Genomic DNA, 7,993 nt, shown 5'->3' with positions numbered 1-7,993 from the left:
GAGGGTTTGCATTTTTGTGATTGTCACTGAGAGCTGGACATGGAGCTGATTTCTAGATGTTTCAGAATCAAATAAAGAAAAATAAAACAGAGACAGAAAAGGAGAAAAACCATTTGAGGTCTTAGAACACTTAAAAGGAGAGAAGAGGGAATTCTGATAAGCCCCAGTTTTTACCTGTCATGGTTGAGAAACCAGCTAATAATATGAAGGGCAAAGTTAGGAAAAGACTAGAGAAACATCTCTTGATAAATAGAGGAAGAACACATGCTGACTGACACCTGTCATTCCTGAATGCTTTGATTAACCAGTCATGGTGAGTACAGCTTCTTTCCATTGTTCCTTATTTTCTTGGCATCTATCTACATTTATAAAAGGGAAACTGATCAATATCATTTATTTAAAATTGTTACTCATATGATTACAAATTGTTGTAATTATATATGTAATATATACAGCCAAACTCTTGCTTACATGATTACAGTTTCTATAATTATATTTTAGAAATATTATAGGACAATTACTCAGAAGAAATTATTAATAACTTTTAAAGACATTGATTTCTGGGTCAAAAATATGTGAATTGAATTGTTATTCACTTAAAATCCAAGAGAAATATGATATTTAAAGATGAAAATCTAGCAGAAGAGGAGACTCAGAAAGACGATACTGTGCTATTGATAATCAATCCTCCATGCATATGGTTTAAGAGGACTAGATACAAAAAATGTTGAGTATTCGCTGAGCAGTATCTGCGAAAGTTATCAGAATTAAAACAAAGTCACTCTTTGTCAAATTCTAAATAAAATGATGCATACTTTTATGTCACATTGGCAACAACTAGAGTCATTTTGGAAGAAGTAATTTAATTAAAATTGAATTCAATTGAAAGGCCACAGACTGGCCTGTGGGCAAGCTTATAGTACTTTTTCTTGATTGATGATTAATGTGTAGGGTCTAAATCACTGTAGACAGGGGCACCCCTGAGCACCTGGTCTGTGGTTCTATAAGAATCAGGCTGAGCAAGCCATGAAGAACTGGCCAGTAAGCAGCACCTTTTTATGAAGTCTGCATCAGCTCCTGCCTCCGGGTTCCTGCTCTGCCTTGACTTCTGCCCTGACATCCCTCAGTGATGGACTGTTAAATAGAAGTGAAAGTGAAAGCTGCTTTTGGTAGTGGTATTTTATCACTGCAATTGAAACTTGAACTTAAATATAACTTTAGGAAATTCTGTAAGAGGGTAGAATTCTAACATACACTCCAGTAGTTATGTGAGCTTACAAAGTTTCTTGGAGAATGGTTGCTTCATAACAGGTACAGCTCACAAAAGCCTCTAACTTTCAGACACACACACACACACACACACACACACACACACACACACTACAAGAATGGCTACACGACTGTAATATTGGCATGACACCTTCTTTGTTATCAACCACTGTAGCTAAAAATTATTGTTCACAGCATTTTATTTAATTCTCCTCTGTATAGGTCACTGACATGTGGACTCATCTTGAAATGCTCTGATATTCTTTTAAAAACTCAATTATCTTTAGAGAGTCTCTGTACAGTACTTTGGTCAATTAACACTTTTCCAAGCATCAGTTCATCCAGATCCCAAGAAAATATTTGCAACCTATAAAATGTTCCATTGGTGAACAGAGGTGGCCAGGGAATAGGATGGAAGGGAGTGGTTCTCTGGTATGCGTAGGAAGAACTCCACTCTTTCTTCTCAGAAATCCAGGTTCAGAGAGTAATTGGGGCATGAAATGTTGCAAAAGCCAGTAAGAAAATATTTGCAGCCTATAAAATGTTCCATTGGTGAACAGAGATGGCCCGGGAGCTGATAAAAGGGAATGGTTGGAATGGTTCTCAGAGTGACTTTTCGTTGGTGAACAGAGGTAGCCATGGAGTAGATTGGAAGGCAGTGGTTCTGAGTAACACATGTAGGAAGAACTTCACACTCTCCTCAGAAATCCAGGTTCAGAGAATAACTGGGGCATGAAATTTTGTAAACTCCAGTGTAAGCCAGGGACAGAGAGCTTGAGTCTCAGGACTTGGCATGGAAAGTTGGGTCAGATCACGAGAATGAACTGTTAGTCTGGGATTATGAATCTATAAACCAGAGTATTCAAACCTCAATTGTGCACAATCAATGCCAAACTGTTAAACAAGAAACAAAAGCTCTCCAAGCCTTCCCTTTCTTTGGAGACAATTAGAGCCATCTGTTCCACCGTTTAAAAAAGCTGTTCCAAAATAATATATTCAGGTCTTACCTACAATTGTACTTTATATTCAAAACAGAGGTTTAAATTGAACCACTCTCACTATTGTTGTGTACCTTTGCTTGTCCATCAGTCTTTTACCTGTTAAATCACTGATTTATTTAAAGACAAGAATTCACTTTGTTTGTCTTGAACTCACAACCCTCCAGCCTCTGCCTCCCAAGGCCTGAATATTTCTGCCTGTCCTGCCTATTTGAGCCTTGCACTAAGATGAACATTCTGTTTACAAAGTCTTGCTTTATAGGGGAGAAAAGAAAACCAAACAAAAAGAAATAAAGGATATTACCAAAGTTATAAATGACGGAGTAAGAAGTAAGGCTATAATTTAAAATATGTTTAGTCATTTGGTTTATGCATTTACAATGTCTCACCATTGCTATGCAATACATTCAGGCTTAACAACTGTAGTATTCATGCTTGTGGATAACTCCGCCGAGATTAGAACCTGAATAGCCACTGTCAAGAAAGAAGAAAGCAGAGAATTTACATTTCATGGGACAAAACTAGTAAGCCAGAATGCTGACACCTCAGTGGGTTTGATTGCATCTGGAGTACTCATTTCTTCCCTTGGCCAATGACGCAGAAAGTGCTTGGGTTTGAAAACATGAGAAGCTTCGTCATTTCCATGGTTACAGGTTTCCAGTCACAAGTTAAATTTGATATACCTACAAGAAGTGTAGCTTCACATCTTTTTTTTTGTTGTTGTTGTTTTCAAAATAAAAGGGTCAGACTAGCCTCCCAGCTTTTCAAAGACCAAGGAAAGCCAGCTGGGAAGGAGCAGCTGGGGATCCCATGGACAGTCTCAGTTATGAACAACACAAGGTAAACAGGTAAGAATCATGCCATTCAATTTAGTAAAGTATTTGCCAAAGTTCTGAGCGGAGGATGGGACAGTCACTGACAGCTTCACATTCAAAAACACAAGCTGAATAAGCATGGGTATCCTGAAAGTCTTAAGAGTTTTGATTTTCATTTATGTAAAAAAATTTACATTGGATATCCCTAATATGAAAAATTGAAACTTTTGAACATTAAGACATGCTACAATGGAATATTCCACATTTTTCTCATGTGAGAAATCACAACCAAAATGTAGTTTTGCAGGATCAAATGTTGATTTCAATCTCCAAAAATTATTAATAAACAAAGAAACCTATTTTTAGGCTTACTAAAAATACTGTGATGTCTTTGTTAGTATTTCGTCTAAACTCCACATCCCCAGTTACCTGGCAATAGCCAGGTATGCTCCTCCCCACAGTTACCTGGCAACAGCCAGGTATGCTCCTCCCCACAGTTACCTGGCAACCGCCAGGTAGCCTGATCCACTATAAAAGGGGCTGCTTGCCCCCTCCTCTCTCTCTTACTCCCCCTCTTCCTCTCTTACTCTCTCTCTTCTTCTCTTACTCTCTCTTGCTCTTGCCCTCTTCCTCTCTCTTACCCTCTTACTCTCTTATCCTCTTGCCTCTCTGTCCCCTCCCCCACCTTTCTGTCTCTCCACGTGGTCATGGCCGGCCTCTACTTCTCTTCTCTCCCCACCTTTGCCCTTTCCCCTGAATAAACTTTCTCCCCCTTGGAACCGCATGGTCTGGAGTGGTCTGTTCTGAGCTGCGGTAGGACTTCTTCTTAAAACAACAACAATGGTGCCAAGTGACTCGGATATGAAAACTTCCGGGCAGCTGCTGGATGCTGTAACCGGGCGGCCTGGCGCAGGCGTGGGGACACGGGCGGGCGGTTTAAAAGGACCGACGACATGTGGCCTGCCGCGGACCACGCTGCGCCACCACCGCCGGTTGTGGTGGCGCACGCTGTCCGGGAACCGCCACAGCCACTAGCTGCGGTGGCCAGGCAGGATCGCGGATGCCACGTGGCTTGGGCCCGCCACTGCCGCTGCCACCGCCGCCGCTGCCGTTCTGGCCGAGGCCGAGCTTGGCAGCGCCGCAGCCTTGCGCCCGCTGGACCTGCCACCCACTGCCGCCACCGCCTCTACGCCGTGTGGACTCCATCACTGCTATCTGCCATCACCGACTGCGTTAATTTCCACCGCTGCTGCAGACTAAGTACGCCTGCGGCCCACCACGTGGTACTCTGCCATGTGGCTTAGGCAGCCAGACAGGCCCACACACAGACCTCGTGGTTCCTCTTTCCTGATACCAGACTGCATATTTCTTCAAACAAACACCGGCTTATTGGTAAGGAAATTTCAATTGGCTGGGAGGGACCCTAGCCATCCAAATAAGACCTGGCCAGTCTTCCTTGGGCGGTGAAGTGTTGGCATTTGTTTGCCCTGGTCCCTATGACTAGCCTCCTAGCCGAACCACTATTTAGGACATTGGCCACTGGGTGACTTCCCTCCCCTCGAAAGCAATTTACACCCTCCCTCCCCATTAGCTCTAGCAGCTGTCGAAAGCCTGGTACCAGGGTAAATTGCTTCCCGCCGAACTCCGGGAGTTCGTGCTAGCCCCTTGGGTAACCTCGTGACGACCTGGTTACCCAGGCCGTTGGCTGATTTCTTACCGCCTTTCTATCGGGACGCCGATACGATAGCTTGGTAAGCCCTCCCTGTCACCCAATAGGCGCTACATTGTCTTCGGCCGCACTCTCAGGCACCCCACTGGGTTGTCTCCTTAAAAACCTCAGATCTCTAAAATTAACGCCTACTTTGAGGCCTTCCAAATTGATACATCTCTACAATGAAGTCTGGATTCGGTATACTCTAGGTAATGGTTTAAAATGGCCACCTAATGGCACACTAGACCCAGTCATTTAAAAGGGTCTTCATACATACATACAGCAGTCTGGTAAAGGAAAAAATTCCCTATATCCAATCTACTTTTGCTCTAATCCCTCCATGTGTTCTGTCTGTTCCTAACCTCAGGTTTTTTTAGCCATCCGCCACTGATCAGAGTAACCATCCTCATGGTCCCAAGAAAGATCTCTTGAGCTCAGAGCTAACCCTTTTCTTCCCTGACCCTCCTTCTAGAACTCCTCTTGGGTGAGACACATCCCCTCTCCTCTTGAGACAGTTTCTCGCAGCTGAGTACCCCAGGCCGGGCCTGGACAGACTGTTCTCTCTCGCAGGAGCACTGGCTCCAAGCTCTAGTCCCTAGTGTGTCTCCCCCAAGGGTCAGTCGGCCACCTGCTGATGTAGGCCTCTTCCCCATTTTGCCTTCTCTGTCATTTGCGACTGGTTGTGACCATTTGGCTCAGCCGGTTCACCTGAAAAGCAGCGGGTCCAGGACCCTGCTTGCTCCCTTCCCCTATGTTCCTTAGCTCTGCTCTGGGTCTACTTCTTACATTCTGCCCATAGCCCCGGCTTTCCTGTAAAGTGAGTGCAGACCCTAGCCGCTAAAGGCACTGGGCAGTGGCTTCCAGCTGCTAATAGGAAGTCCCGCCCTACCGCCACAGCGGACCTGACCTCTGCCCTCAGCTGCGGGCCCATAGTCCCAGCTTTCCAGCCATTTGATCGTATGCCACTATTGCCAGCTTTCTTATTCTGTTCCTAGCCAAATGTTTTCTTGCTAATACAAAATGTGCTTTTCTCTACCTACAGAACCCGCCAAAGCTACTTAAACCTCTTTCCTATCCTGTCTTAATAGATTTTTACTACTGCTATTAAATTCTATTCAGTTACAACCAAACCTTATGGCTCTCAATCTTGTCAGAAGTCTGCTAATACTATATTTAAGTTTGTAGCCGACAGAACTCCCAAAGCCTGTCACAGTTGACCCAAGATGGTTTCAGAAGACTTGGACACCTAGAAGATACAGCCTGGATTACATGCGGTGATACGGTCACTAACAAATGCAGCAGCAGTGGACTAAACTGGATGCTGTGAGTCAAATGACTTGGCTAAACCAAGGTAAGTCATTTCTCATGTCGCGCGTATCCATTCCACAGAGAAAAAGCCCTGCGCCTTCTGTGCTTGGAAGCCAAACTGACTTCGCTCAAGAGACTATGGAGACCACGGGAACTGCTGGCTAGTGGACTCTGTCATTTTTAAAATAATATATAACTGCTAGATTATTGTTTACTCTTTCAGACTTCTGACTACATTGACAGCTAAGCTTTCACAGATATTATCTGTTAGCTCATTACTTAAACTCAGTTGCCATCAAGTAAATGCTTCTTATTTCCTCTTCTTGCTATGCCACTGTCCTAATATCTGAGTTCCTATAAACTTGCCTACCTCTAATAAAACATGCCACTATACGATCCAACAAAGGTTCATCTTAAAGACTGCTCGTGTTGTTAACTCATGCTGTTATCTCTTTTGTAAACTTACAAGCTACAGGAAATCCACTCAGATTTACCTTTCATGGACCAAATAGATGTCATCTGGATAAGTATATCTGCCTAAACTTCCCACTTACCTATTCCAAAGGGTGGGATCCCTCTGGGTTTCAAATGTACATCTTAGAAAAATTTTCTTTCCCCAAATGTACTTAATCTTATTCCCTTCATCTTGTCAAGTCCAGGCACATCCAGAACAACTCCAGAGAAGCAACCTCTAGATGCTCCATCTCCTGACACATACACAGCTGCTTCTACTGGATCTGCTCCTTCTGACCTGTCCTCAGATGGCTCCATGGACCCTGGACAACAGGAAACAGCCAATTCTCCTAAGACCGGACAAACACCCCCATACCCATTCTTCTGTGTTTCCCCTAGAGACACGTCGCCCCCAATGCCAGCAGGAAGTAGCCAGATATCACGACGTCCCTATTCCTGCTTTATAGTCACCTCTTTCTAATTTTTTCTTTTTTAATTAAACCAAAATGGTGGAATGTTAGTATTTCGTCTAAACTCCACATCCCCAGTTACCTGGCAATAGCCAGGTATGCTCCTCCCCACAGTTACCTGGCAACAGCCAGGTATGCTCCTCCCCACAGTTACCTGGCAACCGCCAGGTAGCCTGATCCACTATAAAAGGGGCTGCTTGCCCCCTCCTCTCTCTCTTACTCCCCCTCTTCCTCTCTTACTCTCTCTCTTCTTCTCTTACTCTCTCTTGCTCTTGCCCTCTTCCTCTCTCTTACCCTCTTACTCTCTTATCCTCTTGCCTCTCTGTCCCCTCCCCCACCTTTCTGTCTCTCCACGTGGTCATGGCCGGCCTCTACTTCTCTTCTCTCCCCACCTTTGCCCTTTCCCCTGAATAAACTTTCTCCCCCTTGGAACCGCATGGTCTGGAGTGGTCTGTTCTGAGCTGCGGTAGGACTTCTTCTTAAAACAACAACAGTCTTGTCATGTTATCCTTAGGATATGGAGATATACGTATATATAAATTAACCCCTCAACACAGCTTGATAAAGTCCAAACTCCAGAATGCATCTTGCCTAACCCAGCTGTTTCTGATAAGGGATAACCACCTTGTAATTAACAGCATCTAAATCAGACATTTGCTTTCAGAAGTAGATGTGTTTGTGAAATAGTCAATTTATCTTTTCTTCTCTTTCCCTTCTTCATAATTTTTGTCGAGTGATGGTACAGATTTTAACAGGAAACAGGAACTCAAATTTACTGTAAAAAGAAAGAGGAGAAAGCCATGCATCATAGTAATCATCATAGTGATAGGAACTTGTGGTTTGATAGAATTTGTAACTCAGTCTATAGTCTATGTCAAAAGCTGACAGGACTTTTCAGGCTTCAACATTCAACCCTGATTTTAGATGCTTTTATTATATTTTAGATGCTTTATTATATTAGAAAATGAC

The 7,993-nt window shown here is 43.6% G+C and overlaps 1 long non-coding RNA gene across 1 annotated transcript; it reads left to right on the top strand.

The window, feature by feature from the left end:
• Positions 1 to 2,411: 2,411 nt before the first annotated feature.
• Positions 2,412 to 7,456, top strand: LOC143441944 (uncharacterized). The gene is made up of 2 exons (XR_013109715.1): positions 2,412 to 3,115; positions 6,183 to 7,456. It is a non-coding gene; the product is annotated as an uncharacterized LOC143441944 (long non-coding RNA).
• Positions 7,457 to 7,993: the final 537 nt, after the last annotated feature.

This window comes from Arvicanthis niloticus, chromosome 4, assembly GCF_011762505.2.
Source record: "Arvicanthis niloticus isolate mArvNil1 chromosome 4, mArvNil1.pat.X, whole genome shotgun sequence".
Classification (NCBI taxonomy): Eukaryota; Metazoa; Chordata; class Mammalia; order Rodentia; family Muridae; genus Arvicanthis; species Arvicanthis niloticus.
This window is presented reverse-complemented; position numbering and strand designations above follow the sequence as displayed.